This window comes from Lotus japonicus, chromosome 4, assembly GCF_012489685.1.
Source record: "Lotus japonicus ecotype B-129 chromosome 4, LjGifu_v1.2".
NCBI classification, from domain to species: Eukaryota; Viridiplantae; Streptophyta; class Magnoliopsida; order Fabales; family Fabaceae; genus Lotus; species Lotus japonicus.
In genome coordinates this window covers 67,637,755-67,659,509 of record NC_080044.1, presented here as the reverse complement: position 1 = coordinate 67,659,509, position 21,755 = coordinate 67,637,755, and the positions used below count along the sequence as shown (strand labels likewise).

The 21,755-nt window shown below is 33.7% G+C and overlaps 1 long non-coding RNA gene across 1 annotated transcript; it reads right to left on the bottom strand.

The window, feature by feature from the left end:
* Positions 1 to 875: 875 nt before the first annotated feature.
* Positions 876 to 2,862, bottom strand: LOC130714151 (uncharacterized). The gene is made up of 3 exons (XR_009011173.1): positions 2,280 to 2,862; positions 2,041 to 2,110; positions 876 to 1,762 (listed from the first exon to the last, which is right to left on the bottom strand). It is a non-coding gene; the product is annotated as an uncharacterized LOC130714151 (long non-coding RNA).
* Between the last annotated feature and the right edge of the window lie 18,893 nt (positions 2,863 to 21,755).

The following is a 21,755-nucleotide window of genomic DNA, read 5'->3' as shown; positions in this document are numbered from 1 at the left end:
TATGTCTTCCTTCTTGGAACTGGTCCTGTTGCTTGGTCCTCCAAGAAACAAGCAGTGGTAAGTCTCTCTACCACTGAAGCAGAGTTTATTGTTGTTGCCTCATGTGCCTGTCAATGCATATGGTTGAGAAGGATCTTAGACAAACTTGGCTTTACTCAAAGCAAGTGTTCTAGGATTTTCTGTGATAATAGCTCAGCCATTAAGTTGTCCAAGAATCCTGTGTTGCATGGACGAAGCAAACACATGGATGTGAGATATCACTTCCTCAGAGATCTTGTCAAGGAAGGAAAAATAGATTTGGTTCATTGCAGCAGTGAAGAGCAGGTCTCAGACATTATGACCAAGGCCCTGAAAGTTGCTACATTTGTGAAGTTGAGGAATGAACTAGGAGTGTGTAGTCTTGCTGAGTAAATTGAAAACTACTTGTAGTGTTTTCAGTTTAAGGGAGGGTGTTAGATGTATTGAGTTTGGGCCTTTAAGTTTGGTAGTATGGGCTGTTCAAAGGCCCATTTAGTTGTTGAGTCTGGTTCTATTAGTATTGTGTATGTACTGTATAAATACTTGTATTGTTAGTTGAATGAGATATGAAATTCAGTTTACAGCGAAATCACTTTTCATTGAGTTTGCTTTGTGAGTCTTTCTACATTCCATTGTCCCTTTAGCCTCTTTGTCACGGCCCAAAATTCCAAGCCGTGACCGGCGCACAGACTACCACCCTAGCCTGGCAAGCCTCATCCTCATAGGATCATTTTCCAAACAATTCATTCGAAATAATTATGTACACAAAATTTATAAAATTTTCAGCAAAATTTTCTTTGTATTTTCAATAGTTACAAAATAACAACATCTGCCAATAAGCTCTTCCATAACCAGTATTTCAATTAAAATATAAAAATGAATTCGAGCACTCAAGTGCCAACTCTTAAAATAAAACAATAAATTACAATCCCAAATCTAAATCCACCTATAACTCCTTATAGCTGCAGATAACCAGAATTAAATAAAAGACACCAACATGACAACCTGCTAAAAGAAATAAGTCGAATGATCTGAATCTGACAACAGTACTACTCAGTTGCCTGAAAATCTGTGGAGGGAAATAAGGAATGGGGTAAGTCACAAAGACTTAGTGAGCAGTCAACAACCACCATGAACAGGAAGGGGAAACAGAATAGGCACGAGTTTTTCGCTCTAAACTCAGTATAAACAATTTATATCATCAATAATACCAGTTTAAATCATTTCAACAATGAACTTGACAAAAATCATAAAGTTCATAAATAATCATTTCAAACAATACAGTTAAAATCATGTTCAGATATTAAAACATAAAACCAGAAATAAATTTAATAGGGTCACACATGTAGAACCATGAGGCGGCTTCATCTCGTTGATAGCCCTCTCCTTCTAAGGGATGGCCTCTCCGATAGGGGCGACTCCATCTAACGGATAGTCTTTCCTTTCTTAAGTCACATCGTGCCATCGGGGGAAGCTACATCTCGTTGATAGCCCTTTCCTCATAAGGATTATCTTACCCAAGAGGCGGCTCCATCTAACGGATAGCTCTCTCCACCCGGAATCATGTCATATCTCATCAATCTCATCGGGGGAAGCTTCATCTCGTTGATATCCCTTTCTGTGCACTAGCGGCTCCATTTAACGGATAGCCCCCTCCTCCCGGAATCAAACTAGCTAGGTGCACCTAGGTAGTTACCTCCGTTAACGACTACGGGGTTCTATCAAGGATCCCCAAAACCGTTTTCTGAAACCAGTTCAAGTCTCGTCAAAAGTCTCAAAATCAACTTTCCAAGTTCACAATCTCAGTTTCACATAATTTCCAAAATCAAAGCAATATAAATTACTTTCTCATGTCAGTTCATAAGCAGACTCAAATCAACTTCATAAAACCAACTTTCAGATAATTCAAGAACTGTAAAGCATGTTTCCCCAATTTAAATAAATAAGCCATATGATAAAATAATCAAATCATCAGTTATATAATTATTAAAAATAAGCCACAGTGATTGGAAAACCACTCACAACTATGAAGGATAACCACGATTGCTTTCAGCAATCCTACGACCACCGAACGATCCACTCGCTGACGAATCTGAACACAGAACCAACTTCAAACCTTCAGCATTTATTACCCTTTTGACATATTACCCATGAGCAACCATAAAATTCTCAAATGTGTAAATAAAGCCCTAAAAATAATTCTACTTAATTATAAACTGTGCTATAATACTATTATTGAAATTTGTGGGTTGAAGGTATACTTCAATAGCATCCAAAGTGAAATTTTTGTAGAGTGGGTACTCTTCTCCTTCCTCAGAGCATAAATCCTAAATCCAAAACTTATGTCAAGAACTCTTCAACTCAAATTCCGAATTTCCCATTCATGATTGTGTATTCCCATGATTGAATTTGGTGTAATTCTAGTGAAGGAAAGAAGATTGAAGAAGAGGATAGATGAAGGGCGTTGTCACAGAGGCAAAACAAGGGAGAGAAAATGAGATGGGTCGTGGGTTTTGGTTTTAGAATGGGGTGGGGTGGGGGGCTGCGTTGGCTTTAAATGCCTGGTAGGCTAGTTTTGTTTTTTTTCCCTTATATATACATATATTTATTTATTTTCATTACTTTTATTTTGTCACGTTTTTTTATACGGACCGTTTCAATCTTCCGCCCTTAAAAATTCGTCCTCGAATTTTAATATTTTTACCTGAGCTTAAATTTCATACAAGAGTGGATATTTCTCGCGCATAATTGTCATGGTTCCCAAGTCATCTCTTCGCCATGTCATTCTCGCTAAAACACTTTAAATGAACCAATAATCTTATAACACAGATAGTTCACCCTGCTATCAACTACGACCATCAAACATTCCACATAAGATCAATGGTCATCTAATTGCACACCCTCATGACAAATAATTTGAGTTTGATCGTATGGGTATCTCCGAAGCATAGAAACATGAATGAAGAACTGGGAAACACTGACACTTCAAAACAGAGTCATGTCCGCGTGTCCGACACACGGACGACACGGACACGTTGCAAACACGCCATCGACACGTGTCGGACATGTCTGAAACGTGTCTGAATTTTAAAATATTATTTCTTGGCTCGGACACGGCTGAGACACGGCTTGTACAGTGAGCCGACACACCTTTATGGCTGGACACATATACGAGACACTTGTGTTGTTTTTTTATTATTTTTTGACTTAAAAATAAAAATAAAAATTCAAACAAATCTTACCTAATTAAAACTGAAACAAACCTTATTAAATCAAATCTTGCTCTGTTTTGTTATCCGTTGATTTTGTTTGCCAAAGGTAAATACGATGCTACTCTGTTACTTCTTTGAGTTCTTTCTAATGTACATGCTACTATGTTACCCTAGGGACAGATGCAGATTACTCCTTTCTTGCTCTGTTTTGTTTGCCACTGTTACTACTTTCTTACCTCTTTAGACATTTATCCATTGTGCCCCGTATTTCAATATATATTCAATTTGCTGATAAAAAAACTCTTGATTTTGCTGTTGATTTTGTGAACATATTATCATGTTTTCTTTTATATATATATATATATATATATATATATATATATATATATATTAAAAAAAACATGATTGAGAATTATGTGAGCTGCAGAAAGATATAGGAAAGCGCTAATCAATAAGCTACAGGACAAACCAGCTCCAAGATTCTCAACGATCCAATGAATCTTAGACTCCTTTTTTTTTCACACAGCAACACTTCTTTCATTAGAGAGACGCGTAGGAGCACATGATCACCAACCTCATTCTCTAAAGGGTCTCGCCTTCTGTTAGCATAAGACATTAACCTGCTATAAGCTGTAACAAAACAATCACGAACTAGCTTAACTATCTTTACCGCACCCTAGATAAGTTCGGAGCATACAAGCTTAGCTTCTTTGCCTTCAAACCAACCCATTGATATCTGCATCTCTTGCCTTAATAGGCCTTAAATGGTGCTATTTGAATGTTAGACTGATAAATGTTACTATAAGCAAACTCCATTAACACAAGTACAAATCCAAAATCCTTATAAATTATAAATAAATAAAAAAACACAAGCATGAAATTCATTCCCCAAAATCTAAATAGTCCTCTCAAATTACCTATCAGTTTATCATAAAAAGTTGTACGCAAATTTTTATTGAGACCCATAACAGTTTTGAAAAGTGTTCTAAAATTGTGCATTTAATTGAGCTCCTTGATCTGAAATCATAGAAACATTTATACCATGCAAACAACAATCTCATCCAAGGTAAGCCTTAGTATCCATAGCAACAACTTAAATACTCTTCACAAGCAAGAAGTATCCATACTAAGTCAATTGATCCATAATTCGCCAATGCTAAATCATAACGCATTAAATTTCAAAGCAAACATCTCACCAAGTTCATAACATCACCTTCTCACTTCCCCTATAGTATCTTAATAAATTGAAGCAACAATACTTGATTTTATGCTCAACCTTCACCTGTTGACATACTAAGCATTCAAAAACAAATATTCTATGCCTTTCTTCATTCTTTCCCATAAATAAAATTTCTTCATATCTTAATACATTTGGTTAGGACTTGGGTATATAGTTTAAAAGTAATGGCGAACATCCTCTAATATTTTTTCTTCTCAATCTATATGTATCAGACACACACCAACCACTTTCAAATTGTAAACCTCATCAAAGTCTACTAAAAATGGTGCAACCTTGCCACTTGTTTTCCCTCTACCATCTTCGCCACTTGCAGATCTAGACTTTGAGCTTATTTAACATTAACCAAGGTATAAAAAATTTAGACAAGAGCCAACAATGAGTTAAGATGGGCAACCCAAACTAAACTACACTATGAATAAGCTATAGTAGCTCTTCTTATCCAGGGAATAAACGAGAGTAGCATCACTAAAAATATAATCAAAAGTGATCCAAGAATGACCTAAAGACTCGGGCATTAAATTCATAAAACAATAATGGTATGAATAAGTTCAAATGACATGGCCAATAACTGATAGTGGTCATAACCTTTTCTGAAAGTTATGTCCGGAATGTCCTTCTTAATCTCTAATTGATGATACCTAGATTGCAAGACAATTTTGTAATTTTTTTTTTCTCTGAGCTGATTATATCCGATTGAACAACTCATTTATGTGATGCAAACATCATTTTTTTATTTACTTACTCATTATCCAGCCGCATGTAGTCAACACATAACTAAATAGTTTCACCTTTCTTCTTCACAACCAAAACTAGTGTCGAAACCATGTTTATGGAAAACTCTATCGCCCTATCATGTGGTCCACGAGGAAATTCTTTAGGATATACATTTAGAAGTTCACACACTCCCTGAATCTCTTCTAGTTTCATTTCAGCTTTATGAGTATCATCTACCAAGATCAATTATCATTAACAGTCATTCCTTAATAACCTTCTAACTTCGTCGCTGGAATTAGGTTACATGGTTCCTAACTTCACTCACCCTGAATGAGAAATATGACTCCCTAGGTAATTCAAATCTCACTACTTTGCTATGTCAGCCCAAAACATCATGATACCAAAAGATCACATCAAAATCAACAATTTCTAAAACAATGATTTCTATCAATATGAGGCTTGTCCTTCATTACATAATGTATATATTGTTTGGTTTAGGGATGAGAACGAAGCACGTTCGAGTATTGCTTTTCCCGAACCCGAATTCTCATACCCAACCCAAATCTATCGGATTTGGGTTTATCCAAACCCGTTGTAGCCTTAGACCCAGTCCTAACCCAACTTGTTGCGTAGATTTTTTTTTTTGCAAAATAAAACACAACTTATATCCTTTTATTGTGAAAAAAATCGTTTTATATCTTTTTACAAAAAATATGGTATCTTGTTGTTCAAATATGACCGAATTATAAACAAACCAAGTTGACATGATATTTATAAGAGTAGTTTTATAATTTTATATATATTATTCAGGTTCGGGTACGAGTTTCACCAATATCACACTCAGATCTAATCATATTGGGTTTTACCACGTCACATTGGGACGGGTTAGGACCCACGGGCTCGGGTTATATTGTGATTCCTAGTTTGGTGGTTTTAATATAACTGTCTTTCGAAAATAAAAGACATAAATATGCGTTTTTTAAAAGAAAAGAAAAAGTGCTTAATTAATTTTATTTTATTTTGAAAGTGAATTAATTTTGTACAAACCTGAACCACTTCAAGACCTTGATTGTTTTTTGGGCCCGTAAGAAGGCCGATCTTCAATCGAACAACCATAAAGGAAGTTCTATCTTGGGGAAAAAAAAAACGGAAGTCCTGTTAAACAAAAAGAGGAAGCTCACTTTCAACAAACCCAATATGGTTTTTACCATTTTGCATTCATGGCCTTCAGGCCTTGTAGTGCTCCATTTTTTATTCATTATTCGCAGAAAATGTACTCCTTCTATGTCTTTCATATATTTTTTTTTAGGCTTAATACATCAGAAGGCCCCTAAAATTGTAAAGTGAATCAGTTTCAGGGCCTGTAAAATTTTCGCATCAAATTGGGTCCCTAAGAAAGTTTTTTTTTAATTCAATTAAGGCCAAATGCTGTCAAACCTCAATTTTGTCATACTAAGCAATTCCACATGGCTTTTTAATTTTTTTAAAATAGAAAAATTATGAAACTTTAAATTTTATTTCCAACTCATACATTAAAGCATAAATAAAAAAAATAAAAAACTTAATAAAATCCCTAATCTAAATAAAAACCTGATCTAATACCTAACATAATCTAATACCTAACCTAATCTATATTAATATTAATCCCTAATCCCTAATTAAAAAAACATCATGAACAAACCCAGAAATAATCATTTTCTTCCTAATCTGATTCATCAACTCCCTAAGGACCCAAAACCCTAAATGTAGAAAAGTGCTGGTGTTGGGGTGGAGGAGGAGGGAGTGAAGGAAGAGGCGCGATCGGAGGAGATGAAAGAGGGTGGATCTAGGGTGCGCGGTGGTGGTGCGATTGGCGGATCTGGGATATGGGGTGCGTGGATCTTGGGTGGTGGTGGTGCGTGGATCTGGGGTGCGCTTCCTCTTCCATTTCTCAGGGACCAGTATAAGGAAGAGGAGGAATTCGAAGCAGAAGGGGAAGGAAGAACCAGAACGACAACGACCCAATGTTGTTTCGGTGTGCTCAGGCCGCGATTTGGACTCACAGGGGAAGAAGAGCTCAGGCCGCGATTTCCAAGGTGCAAAAACAACCATGGATGGTCAGGGTGGTGAGTGGGAAATTCAAGTTCTCAACCGTGTTTTAGAAGGTTGTTTTGTGTCTGGTTCTTGAGCAGTGGGTTTAAAGTTCAGTGTAGAAAAGTTTCTGCTACCTTCCCCTGTGTTCTCTGTTCAATTTTCTTTTGGTTGGGTTCCTAGTCTTAGACTTGCGGGTTCTGTCCAGTGGTTGGTTGCTAGTCTTGTTTTTATATCTCCTGGACATATCTCTGTTTCTTTCTTTCTTCATTTTGTTGTTCCTTTGTTTTGAAGCACTGTTGGTGCTTTGTAAGATTGTGAGAGGGGAGGTGTTTTGGTTAAAAAATGGGGACTTTATTTTGCCGTTATGGTTGATGGTATAGTTGGTGGTGGTGGGTTAGAGGAGGAGGAGGAGGAAGAGAGATGAGGTGGTGGTGGTTGTAGACTGCTGGGTTTGATGGAAGAAGAGGAAGTGGAAGAAGATAAAGAGGATGAAGATGAAGAGGTAAATGGAAAAATGTGAGAGGGATAATTAGATTAGGTTAGATTATTAGTTTAGTTTATTAGTTAGATTATTAGATTGTTTAGTTAAGGGATTATTAGATTATTCTGATTAAATAATTGACTTGGATTTATTTATTTTTTTTAATTTTTTAATTAAAAAATAATTATAAAAGGCACGTGTAATTGATGACTAGGACAAAATTGAGGTCTGACAGCATTTGACCTTAATTGAATTAAAAAAATTTTCTTAGGGACCCAATTTGATGCGAAAATTTTACAGACCCTGGAACTGATTCCATTTATAAATTCAGGGGTCTTCTGATGTATTAAGCCTTTTTTTTATAGACAAATGTTAGTGGTTAGTTGTTAGTAAGTTAGAAAATCTCTTCAAATTTTTCTTCCAGGGTTTGAACCCTGGACCTTCCCCTCCCCACCCTTATGTCTTTCATATTTGACTTAATAGCACTTTTGATCTCTCACTTATAACGATTTGACAGTTTTGGTCTTTCTTGAAATTTTTTTTTTGGTTTCCTAAGGTATCCCCACCGCCGACAGTCATGAGACTAATCCCTCGAGGCTCTGAGATTACGTTAAGTGGGTAGGCCTCTCCCAACAAATGCTTCTCCATACGCACCGCCCAGGAATCGGACCCTGGACTAGATGGTTAAGGAGTACAACTATCTACCAGTTGTGCTACACCTTGTTGGTCTCTTGAAATTTATTAGTCTACAACATCTTTCACATTTACTAATTATTGCAGTTTTGGTTTTCTGTCAACTTCTATCCAATTTTTGACGGTTTTTAATTAAAAAATCAAATAAAAAAACTAAAAATCATAAATTTGTTAATTAGAAAACATAAACCTGTTCTTCAAGCCCTATTTTTAATTTATTTTTTAATTAAAAACCGTTAAATATTAGATGAAAGTTAACAAAAAATTAAAACCGCAACTGTTAATAAACATGAGGGACATTGTAGGCTAATAAATTCACCGAGGAACCAGAACAGTCAAATTATGATAAGTGAGAGACCAAAAATACTACTCCCTCCGTTCCTATTTATAAGAACCAAGTAAAGGGTGTAGCTTGGTCCTTTTTTATAAGAACCAATTCAAATTTCAAGATACATTAATTATTTTTTGGCAACAATATCCTCATTTAATAGAGGTTTCTCCTTCTTTCCACTATGTAACTCATTAATGATAAATAGAAATAAAATAAAATAAGTTAGGGTAGTTTTGGAAAGTTTAGATAAATTTGAACAAATTTAATACTACCAACCACTTTCTTAAAGGACATAAAATATTAGTTTGATTCTTATAAATAGGAACGGAAGGGAGTATCAAGCCTTCATGTTTTGAGTTCAAATGTTTGGACTTGTAATTATAACTACTAACAACTATAATCATTAATGAAGACTTAGGGCCGTTGAAATTGAATGTGTAACCAATAAAATTGACTTAAAGGTTACAGAAATGCATGTTTAGATTTTTGTTGATTTTAATGTGGATTCTTGGAGTACTTAATTACTTAAACGTATAGCATTTGTTAGTGGCTTGAGATGCACTAATTATCACACATTAATGACGATTATTTATTTTAAAAAATCAATAAAACAATTTAACCAGTAATAAATATGACTTATTTTAATTTTTAAAGTGATTGAATTGTGAAATGAGTCGAACAGGTGTGAGAAGGCATAATTAATTTTTTTTTGAAAGATGATTGAATAACATTAAACTTGGACTGACGCATAGGCCAAAAGATCCACAGAAACAAAAGAATTCGCTTCAGAAGTGACTTCCTCGATCCACACTAAACCGGCGAATGAAAATGCATAATTAAATATTTATCGTGAAACTATTATAGTTGCTGCCTTATTACGGTCAAAAAAATAGTTGCTGCCTTATTTATTGTTTGACAATAGTGGTTCGATAAAAATTGTTTGATTATTATTTTTGTACTTGTATAGTTTGATTCTTGCTATTGACTTTTAGGTCATTTACAAATTAGTACTCCATAGTCCCTATGTTGTCCATATGTCATTACAAAAAAATGTTGATTCCATGTGCCTTGAGATTTGATAATTTATAGTATATTCTAATTTGCAGCCTTTCGTCATTTGCACACATTAATTAATTAAACGGAGAACAAATTGACCAGATAATTCAACAGAGGAAAACTAAAAGTCTAAAACTATAAAAAAAGTATAGTAAAGTAACGCAACTAAGCACGAACATTTTGAATGCATTATACTCAGATAGCATAATCTGATCTGTAATAACATACCAATACCAATAAGTCTCAACACACTTACTTTCAAAAAAAAAAAAAGTCTCACACACACTTGGGATGACGTATTAAAGGTTCCATTTCTGCATAAAGTGTGTGGAGAAGAATTTTCCGGTCATGAGAAAACTACTCTCTTAATTTGATCTCTAAGTCCCAAAATTTTTAGTCTTATGATGGCTAACTGTTTAGCAATACCAAAATGAATTGCAAGAGGGATATATATAGATGAAAGGGAAGAGCATATGAATTGCAAGAGCAAGTATTGCTCAGTCCCCTCCCCCCACTAACGCCACCATTAAAAAAACTCTTTCCCAGGACGAACCTTAAATAAATCGCACCGACTCAAAGTTTTGATTTTGAAAGATACATAAGGAAATTATGCATACCTGAACATCAATTTTTGTGGGATATGGAACAACTCTACCATGGATTTCGTCAACCATGGCTGCATAAGCAATTGAACAAAAGGAGTAAGCGAAAGAGGAACAATAGAAATGCGGAAGAAAGAGGGAAGAAAACGAATTTGATGTTGGAGAGTGACGTAGAACAACAAGGTAGATAAACCTCATTTGACACCCTCGCTAGCCTCCAACCCCGCTGTGTAGAGTTGAGCTCCCTTTCTCCCCCGATATATATTTCTATTGTTGTTGTTCCCAATTGCTCTGTGGTGTTAGGGAAATCCGATTCAAGAAATTTACTTATCGACTAACCTTCAACAAGTATCGAAAATTTGAATGATGATGAAAGAGAAAATGATACAAATAAAGAGAGAGAAATGATGTAGGAAGGAAAAACATAAACAATTGAAGAATTAGAATAAGTACTCACCGAGACCTTTAAAAGAACAGAGAACCATGGCAACCTTAATTACGAATCAAATTAATTGAGGGCTTTAGAGGAAGTGAAAAAATCAAAACGCAACTCTGACTAGAGTCTGGAACACAAAGAATAGAGAGCAACCCCTGACTTGAAAGGAACGAAATCATGACCAAGATAAAAGCTAATAGAAGGCCACAATTGATTTCCAATGCAATAACTAACACAATTTCAAAATTAACCATGCAAAAAATTTCATGCATGTGTATCAATATTTTGAATTACTGTTTTACCCTTAAGGTTATCAGGACTTATATATAGATTTGTCACGAGTTCTCACACTTATTCATCACAAAAAAAACACATGCATTTTTTATTTCTCAATATATCTTCACAGCCAACAATCCCCTTGAGATTCGAAAATTACATTAAAATGATATGTCTCTCATACAAATTCTTCTATATACACATACACCGGTCTTGAATTATTCCATAAACTATAGAGCCAAGTTATGCACAATTATGTAAACCAGCGTTTTTTTTAAGTGTATGCCAACACATTATTAGTTATGAATGGCCGTTGAAATTATAAAACCATTTAATGTAGGCTTAAATAACCTTTTGGTCCTTAAAATTGTAAAGGGAATCAAATCTGGTCCTTATAAATTTTTCGCATCAAATTGGGTTCCTAAAATTGTGTTTTTAATCTAATTAAGTCATTTTGCTCAATTTTGACCGGTCAACGGTCCAGTGACAAGCCTAGTCAGCTAAGGACGGTCACGTGGACTTTTTCACATCAATTTTAGTCCCTTGAAAAATATTTTAATCAATTTTTGTCCATGTTCTTCCACCTTCTTCCTCTTTCTCCATAACTCAAATCTCATAAATTCAAAAGGAAGAACAAGGTGAATGTGATGAACATATAATTTTTTTGCGGTTTTGAATTTCTGGATTTAAGGATTTGAGTTATGAATGAAGAGGAAGAAGGTGGAAGAACAAGGACTAAAATTGATTAAAATAATTTTCAAAGGACTAAAATTGATGTGAAAAAGTCCACGTGACCATCTTTAGCTGACTAGGCTTGTCATTGGACCATTGACTAGTCAAAATTGAGCAAAATGACTTAATTAGATTAAAAAAACAATTTTAGGGACATAATTTGATCCGAAAATTTTATAGGGACCACATTTGATTCTCTTTACAATTTCAAGGACAAAAAGAGTATTTAAGCCTTTAATGTATATTAATATAATTAGGGATCGTCTTTTTTTTGCTTCAGTGAATTAGGGATCGTCTAAATGACTTTAAGTATAAATTGGGTTAAATTAATTAACCCTTGATGAGGTACTTCACTATTATTGTAACACATATCTTTATAATTTTCAACTCATTATATACTTTTTTTCTAAACTATATACTAGTGAATTATTATTGATATTGCCCCCTGAATTAAATTATCACTTAAATGCACCTCTTATAACATTTTGGCATGTAAAGCTTTTGTTCCTCGGGCCATTCGCCTGATTATATAGCATAGTAATTAACATGCAGGTTTTTAGAGATGTAGATATAGAGAGACCAAAATAAGAAGAAAAAAATCATCCTAATCATGTTATCTTCATCTCCAACCACCTAGGAACTCAAAATAAAACTCAAATGGAACACAATATTAACACAAGCACACATGCCTTCCCTTGTGCTCATCTGTTCTTCCTTAAATTTGTTCTGGCTTTTTATTGCTCAGAGCATTCTTCAATTTGGGGGTAATTTTTTTTAGAGTTTCTGGGTTTAAATTTTGTTCTGTGGGTCACCAAATAAAGTGAGCCCACATTGCCTTGCATATATTATAAAAGAAAAAAAAAAGAGAATTAAAGAAAGAGTGGGCCGTAGCCCATGTTGGCACAAAAAGGGTTTATACCCTTATTTCCTTGCCTTAGCAATTGTCACGTGAAGTCAAAGAAATTGAGAAGAGAAATCAGATTTCTCTACTGGAGATTGATCAGCCTCTGTACGGTTAGCAAGAGATGAAGAGAAATTAGAATTCCTTGGAAATATAAGGAATTGATGAATGGTACCGTTGAGTTGAAAAGTACCGTTGGAGAGAAGACTATACTCTATAAATAGAGAATAAATAGAGAATTGGTGAAGCACATCATCATATACACAAGACAAAAAGAATCCTTGTGAGAGAGAGACACGGTACTGTGCGAGAGAAAGAAATCCTCCACAGAAAGAAAAAAAAAAGGATGTTGCAACATAGAGAATAGAGAAGAAGACTGATTCATTGACAGAAGAGTGGCACTGTTGAAGTGCTCTGATTTAGCTGATTTTTCATTGGGTAAATCATGTCAGTGAGCTCGTAATATTAATATTTTTCTTTTGGTGTTTTTGCCTTCTCTGTTTCAGTGTACCCTTGGGGTAAAATTTACTCTGTTGTTATCCACTTTATTGGTGAAGATTGTAATTGTTATGTTGATCCCTGGTGGCTCCAGGAAAACCTGTGATGTATTCCATTAATTTATTAGTAGAGAATTTTACTAACTTGGTCCCGTGGGGTTTTTACCTCTTTGAGGATTTTCCCCACGTTAAAATAATTCTGGTGTCTCTTACATTTTATTTATTCTATTTTGTGTTTACTAATTATTGTCTGAGTTGTTTGTCTGTAGCCTATTTTAATTGCACGCAGGGAAAAATTCGATCCAAGACCTTCCGCAAATTGTTGTTATTTGTCATTTTCCCCAACAAATTTCTCCCCCTCTTAACCAACTAGTTGAATCTCATTTAAATTTCTGGGCAATGACATATCCAAAAGACACTACAACAATTCTACACGGGGAGTAAGTTTTCAGATCTGAATCTTAATTAGTGTAGTTTTATGACCACATATACAATTTGATTAAACAAATTGACCACTCACCACATATATAATTCTCGTTCTCAATTTTTTAATGTCGGTTGAGCTATTGGTTGAACACCACCACACGTGGTCGCGTTGCCACCGGTGTTTGGAAATTGCATGGAGCTATGCTACCCTACGCCGACCCATAAACAACCAGAAAGAGAATGGAAGCACGTGGGAAATTATTCATCTCTCGTTCTTATTTTAACATTAAAAGCCAAAAGGCGCGCGCCCACTTTCTTTGTACGAGTTGTAACATCATGGTTTGCATGGCTCATTAAAAAATGAAACAAAAGCTTAAACAATATTTTAATACGAGTTAAATGCGTTTTTATTCATGTGAAATTGGGGTGAATTATTTATAAAAAAAATTCATAGTTTGTTGATCCATTAATAAAAAATTAGTCTTTCATTTATTTGTGGCGGTTTAGACCGCTACTAATACACAAAAATCGTCATAAAAAATATTATATATAGGGGTGGAAATAGGTAAGATGGTTCGTCAGGGGCTTATGGCTCGGCTCGTCTAAGACTCGACCTGACCTGACTCGTTTATTAAAAAGGCTAGGCTTAGGTTTTTTAAAACGCTTGTTTAACTAAAAATGTCAGTCCCAAACAATTAAAAAAACATATTTGGCCTGATAGGTCGGCCTACTTATCTATTATTTTTATTAATAATATTATATAAATATAATAAAGAAAATGAAATGATATATAAAAAGGCATATTAGCCCGCTAGCCTATTAGTGATCCGCTGGCCTAATGTCTTCTTTTGGTGAAATTTTCTGTTAAATAGGTTTTTAAGTAGGCTTATAGGTCAAGTCAGACCTTATAAAAGGTCAGGCCAAGCCTTAAAATTTGGCATATTGATAGGCCACAAGCCAGACATAGGCCACAAAAAGAGAATGCAGGCTAGACTTGGGCCACGCAAAGCCTGGCTCGGCCCGACCTATTTCCACCCTAACTATATATAAGCTAATTTCATCCATTTAATATTTTTGTAGATTAAAAGCTATGATTTTTTTTAAGGGACTAGTTACCCATATTTTACAAGAATTATAAAAAAAATAACCCTTTTAATATTTATCTTTTTCATTATATATATATTGATTATTTATTAATACAATATTAAAAATAATGGTTTTTCCAATGCAGCAAAAAAAAAATATTAAAAATAATGATATAAAAAATTATGTTATAAAGAAATAAAAGATATTAACCCATCATTCTTTTCAATAAAAAAACTTTTTGGATTGTAAATAATTAATAAAACTATATAATTTATAAGCTTAAATAAGCTTTTGGTCCCTGAAATTGTAAAGGTAATCAAATGGAGTCCCGATTTTTTTTTTGCATCAAATGTTATCTCTGAATTTTTTTAAGTAAATTAAGTCATTTCCATTAATTCTGACCCGTCAACGGTCCAGTGGCGAACCTAGTGAGCAAAGGGTGTCCACGTGGACTTTTTCGCATCAATTTTAGTCCCAATTTTTTTTTTAAATCATATCTTCAATCCTTCTTCCCACACCACACTCCTCTACCTTCTTCCCCAACATCCTTCATCCTGTACCTATAAATTTTCCAGACCACAACCCTTGCAGATCTTCAAGCTGCAAGAGTCACCAAGAAGGGTTGCAGTTTGAAAAATTTATGGGTAGAGAATGAAAGATGTTGGTGAAAAAGGTAAAGGAGTGTGGTGGTGGAAATGATGACTGAAAATATGATTTAAAAAGATTTCAGGGACTAAAATTGATGTAAAAAGACTGGACAACCTCTACTGATTAGATTCACAACTGGACCGTTGACTAATCAAAATTTGATGAAAGGTCAAAATTTGATGAAAGGACATAATTTGATAAAAAATAATTTCAGGAATAACATTTGATGGAAAAAAGTTTAGGACCCCAATTTAATTCCCTATAAAATTTTAGGGACCAAAAGCTTATTTAAGCCTAATTTATATAATAATTCATATAACTTTTGCTATCTTTCTAAAATATTATTATTAATTTTGATTTTTATATTTAAGTTTAACTCGATCGTGACTATATATTGTGAGATTGTTCAACTCACCTAGATTTTATTTTATTTTATGGAAAACTCGCCTTATATTTTAGAAAAAGCATTGTCTACAAGTAGAGCTGGGTATGCGGTTAGGCCCGCATTTAAACGGGCCTCTATTAAGCTGGTCCGCACCCGCCACGCGGATAAGCGGGCTGGCCCGCGGGCCACAGGCCAAATTAAAAAATAATAAAAATGGAATTTAAAACTAAATTAAAATTTTTTTTTTCATTAAAAACCTTATAAATGACTAAATTAAAAAATAAATGGATTTTTTTCCAAAGTTGTCAAACTTTGTTGAATGGAAAAGTTGAGTTCTAAACTAAGTTACAAGTAACCAGAGCAAAACAGAAAGAATGTAAGCAACACAAGATATCAAATTTTCATTTTTCCATTGCAGTAATAGGTAAAATAATAAATAAATAAAAACACGATTGAAGATACAATCATAATTATACAAAACACTAGCAGAAAGTAAGGCTAATTGTGTGCTGTGTTATTAGAGTACCAAACAATACATAACGTTGAAATTATAGGCTTTAGGTAGACAAGGGGAAAGAGATAAGAGAGGAGGAGCAAACCTGGTTGATGCGGCGGGAGGTGCGGTGGCGCGGCGGCGTGGTGGCGTGGCGTGGTGGGCGAATGGCTGCTGGCGCTAGGACTTGAGGAAGAGAGGGAGCGTACGTGATTTTGAGAGAGAGAGGAACCAAAGTAATTTAGGGTTTGTTAATTTAGGAATGAAATCAGATTTTAGAGAGAGGAATGGTGTCTTAAACTTTTTTCTTTTTCTGTTGGGCCAGTTCTTCAATTCAAGACTTATATTTTTTTTCTTTTGTAATGCGGTCCAACCCGCAAAACCGCGGTTCAACCCGCCTGAACTCGCGGGTTGAGCGGGCCAGACTGCGTAGGCCCGCTTTTAAACGGGCAACCAATCACCGGGCCACAACACGCGCGGGCTGCGGGTTAAGCGGGCCAGCCCGCGGGCGTGGGCCAATTCGCCCAGCTCTATCTACAAGCAAAGCTTTAACATCCTTATGTGAGAGATCATCCCACCATACAAAGAAACACATGAGAAGGGAAATTAATAGCAATAGAAGTTAAAATATGTGCTACATTATTGGCCACTCATCTCACATATATGGCAAATTTCCAAAGTTAAGCAATCCTCCAACAATCCTGCATTATTGTCTATTTGTCTGAATCTCCATCGGGAAAGAAGCTTGGTACACACATGGCAAATCTTCAAAATTGATGATATACTGGAAGCAATCCTCCAGCAGTCCTGCATTATTGTCTGAATCTCCATTGGGCAAGAAGCTTGGTACACACATGGCAAATCTTCAAAATTGATGATATACTGGAAGCAATCCTCCAGCAGTCCTGCATTATTGTCTGAATCTCCATTGGGCAAGAAGCTTGGTACATAGCCCTGACAACCATCTTAGAATTGAGAAAAAAAATCTTAATTATTTTTGTTATAATAAGGAAATTTGTTATATAACCTCTCAGACATGCATCATAAATCAAGAATGTATTAATTTTTTCATTATCAATATATATTAGAAAAGAACAACTTCTAGCATGACGTGTCGCTCTCACAGGTCAAGTTAGTGACGTGTCGCTCCCAGATTAATTCTCACCTAATATTTTACATGTAAGCTCTTTCTCCTTGGCCCCACTTGCCACATGTGCCCTGATTTTTCCTTACCTTATTTCTCCTTAATAAAAAAATACATTTTTAAATTTTAGATTTGATTAGGATTTATGTTTTTTATTTCTTGATTTTATCTTAATTTATTTTGATTTATTTTTAGAGTATTAATTAATTTTTATGATATTTTTATTGAATTTTCGGATTTTTAATTAATTCCGGATTTTATGAGTTTTTATTGTGATTTGCTAGATTTTGATAGTTTTTATCTATTTTTATTTAGTACATTTTTTAAATTTTAGATTTGATTAGGATTTATGTTGTTTATTTCTGTATTTTATCTTAATTTATATTTTTGACATGAATTTATCCGTATGTACAGAACGACAATGAGGTGCATACCTCTTTCTGACTACACTCTCTGATTCTCAGCTAGCTGAAGATGAAACATGATTGATGACTCAAGATCTTATCTTGCTCTCATTTCAAGTAAGCCACGAAACATGTGAGACCAGTACTCATGGAGGTTTTTCTCAGTCCATTATATGTATATATTCACCAGATAAGAGATAGAGATGTGTGTTTGGTGTTGCACTACTGTGATGCATATGTATATATTCACCAGATAAGAGATAAAGATGTGTGTTTGGTGTTGCACTACTGTGATGCATATATAGTTTTACTGACTTAGTTCATCAATTCTACATCTATCTATCATCATTACATATATTAAAAATCACTTTTCGAAGACAATATTAGATTTTATAATTAATCATTGTTCTACTATGGTTCAATTAATCAAACTTTAGTGTGATTGGAATTGAAGTCTTGCTTGCATGAGTGTGTAATTGTCACATTACGATTTAGTATCAGCATATGTTTTTGATTTGGTTATTGTACTTTCAACAACAGTGCTACATAAGGCAAAGAGTTGTTTTAGCCGTTCAACAAATATAATGGGTCTAAAATTTCTAGAGGGGTTTTCTTCCATTCATCTTCTTTAGTAGCATGTGATTAGTTTCTCCTTACAAATAGATCTGATTGGTTATGGAAACCACTGGAAGGCCATAGCCAAAAAGTGGCTTCAATTCATTCTTTGGCTTTCATATCTGTCTGCAAATTTGATTGCTATCTTTGCACTATCATAGCTAGATTGATGTTGCACATATTGCTATTATGTTTGGTGGTCTTTAGTCTATCCTACTCTAACATGTCTATCAATCTCACTTCATGAGTTCTTGATTTTCTATTACTTAGAATGCAGATACGGCTGGAAGCTGCTGATTTGGAAGCAAGTTTCATTTGAATTAGCATGAGTTCATATTAATTCATGTTAAAGTTGGACAACAATAAGAAATAGAATCTAGGATTGCTGCTGATTTGGAAGCAAGTTTCATTTGATTTTTTAATTAGAAATAAATATTTTAATGATTTAAATTCAAAATGTGATACCTTCTTACTTTATGAAGTGTTTTTTTATGCCAGAGAACATACTCTGGTTGCAGTGAAAACAAAATTTGCATATGATGTTAGGTACTGTGTGGAATTTGTGAGTGTGTTTGTGGATTTTTTATAAGAAAAACGGTGGTGATAGTGAGGTAGAGAAATCTGAGAGAGATTTTGATGTAAATGGATATTTTTCTTTCTTATGAGATTGGACTTTTAACCCTTATCCACACCATTCGAAATTTCCATTACTATTATTTTCGACACTTATGTCACTGACAAATAATAATTAGGTTCTGATGTAATGTATATTCTTTGTAATGGAGAATTAAGTAGTTGTTTTTAAGAGTCTTTTATATATAATTCAGATGCAAACATTATGCACTCAGCTATCACTTGAGCACTAGAGCAAGTAAAGGGAGCATACTACGAATGCTTTACTATTCTGAATTTTTTTATCGCAGAAATGCTCCGGTAAGTACAACAAGCTCAAAAGCAGAATAGCATGATGAAACTACTAGATATTATTAATGAACCAAACCTTTCAGTTCCAAACCGTCAAGACCTTCGCTAGAAATTTGTTCTAAAGTACGCCCATTAGTATTACTATAAGAGCAAAGCAACATGCTTCTTATATTGGGAGATAGACAAAAGCAGAGGTTGCCTTAGTAAGCTTTCTCATCTGGATCAACAGAAAAAGCAACTGAAACTCGATCGATGAAAGTTGTAATGGCAAGGTTTACTCTTAAAGTCTTCGGCAGGAGAAGGATACAAGAGATCGACCTTGAAGCAAGCAAGGTATGGTGGGTGTCATCATCTTCATCGATATTACCCACCAGATAGACTTGAGAAAAGACTTTCAGGCATCCTGAGAGTAAGGAGAAGCTGGATCTAAATGTATTAGAAAGAGCCTAAAAGCTTTTATATATAGGAAGAATATTTTACATGAAAATACTTCTACATAAAAATAAATGTTAATAAGATTTCATCGGAATTTTTTTTTGTTACAAGAAAAACATAATATAATATAGTTTGATGTTAATTTTTTACTACATAATAATATAGTCCACTTTAATTTTTTTGTACAAATTATTATAGGAGTTAAATTCTCCTACGGGAAGAAATATATTTTAACAAGAAAGTACGTTCATTAAGTATTAATTAATGTATCAAATACAATAACAAATTTCGCGGTATATTCTTTTTTTTCTAAGATTAAAATGTGTTCTGAATGCTTTATTGGTGATTCTTCATATCTATAATTTGTGTTATTGTCTTTAGGCTCATGAAGAATGTGAAACGACTTCATGTTGATATGGGTCAAACTTAGTTTATTTTATTGTGTAAAAAATGAACTCGCATAATCACGTACATAAAGAATCTTTTTTCTTTTTTTCATTGTAGATTAAATCAGCTATTGTTTATTAGCCATCATTAAACCACATCCCCTAATATGTTTTGCTTAATTTGAGATTTGGTTAACCAATTTTTTTATTAGTTATTCAATTGTACGAAGTTCAATCTATGCAACAAGGGTTTTAATTTAAGACTTTTTGTCCACTTTGCTCATCATTTCATACTCTTCTATTTCATCAATTGTTTATTATATTTTTAATGATCAAGGTATTAATTGACCTATCAAATATAATAGTTGTATTCCCCATGCAACGCGCGGGTAAAAAACACTAGTATTGATTATTTATTAATATAACTATGAAAAATGATGATATAGAAAATTTTATGATATGAAAAAATATAAAATATTAATTAGCCCATCATTCTTTCTAATAGTGCGTAAAAAACTGATAAGATTGTAAATAATTAATAAAACTATATAATATTATATAATCACATAATTTCATGCTATCTTTTTAAAATATCAATTTAAATTTTGATGCATGACTATATATCATTATATTGTGACATTTTTCAACTCACCTAGTTGATTTCATTTAATGGGTTTTTTAAAGAATTATTGTTTTTATAATATAGCCTTTTTTTGAAACAAAATTTATTTTATAGGCTTGATTCCTTAAATACACCATCCGGTCACTATTATAAGAAAAAACAAGTTTTTAAATGCATTCAATAAATGATGTATCTAGTCTATTATAATGACTTGATACACCATTTATTCAATGAATCTAAAATGTTGTTTTTCATTTATAATAGTGACCGGAGGGTGTACCTTTTAGTAACCCTAGAGATGCATGACAGAGAATGTAATGGACTTAAAAAAAAGAGAATTTATTGATTTTTGTTGGTGTAAGAGTGTGGTCAAGATCAAAGGTCAAACATCAATTTTTTTTACAACAATGATATATACACACCTCCTTTTTTATACACTTCATTTTCACCTATTTTTATCTCTATTTCTCTCATCTTATCACTTATCACATCTTATACTTTCTCTCTCTTACTTTTTTCATTTCTTCCTATCTCTCTCCTCCTCCACCTCATTCCACCTCATTTTTGAGGTGTCAACAAATGATTATCCTTTTTTTTACCACTACTAGCGACACATGTTAGGTAAATGTATTGTTTTCTATTAAGTATATGTGTGTATATATTAAATACGTTTTTTTTGAACTTATATATTAAATACGTTATATCTATAGTATTGCATGTATAAATAATTTAAAATGATAAATTTGTAATAATGAAATGGAAACAAGAGATACGTATAAATTCTGTCAAAAAAAAAGAGATACGTATAAATAATTAAAAGAAAATGTAAATAAAAAGATAAAATATAATAAAATAAACTAGTTTACAATATATATCAAATATAGAAAAAATAAATTTAAAACTCCGTCAAAATATTGTTTTATAA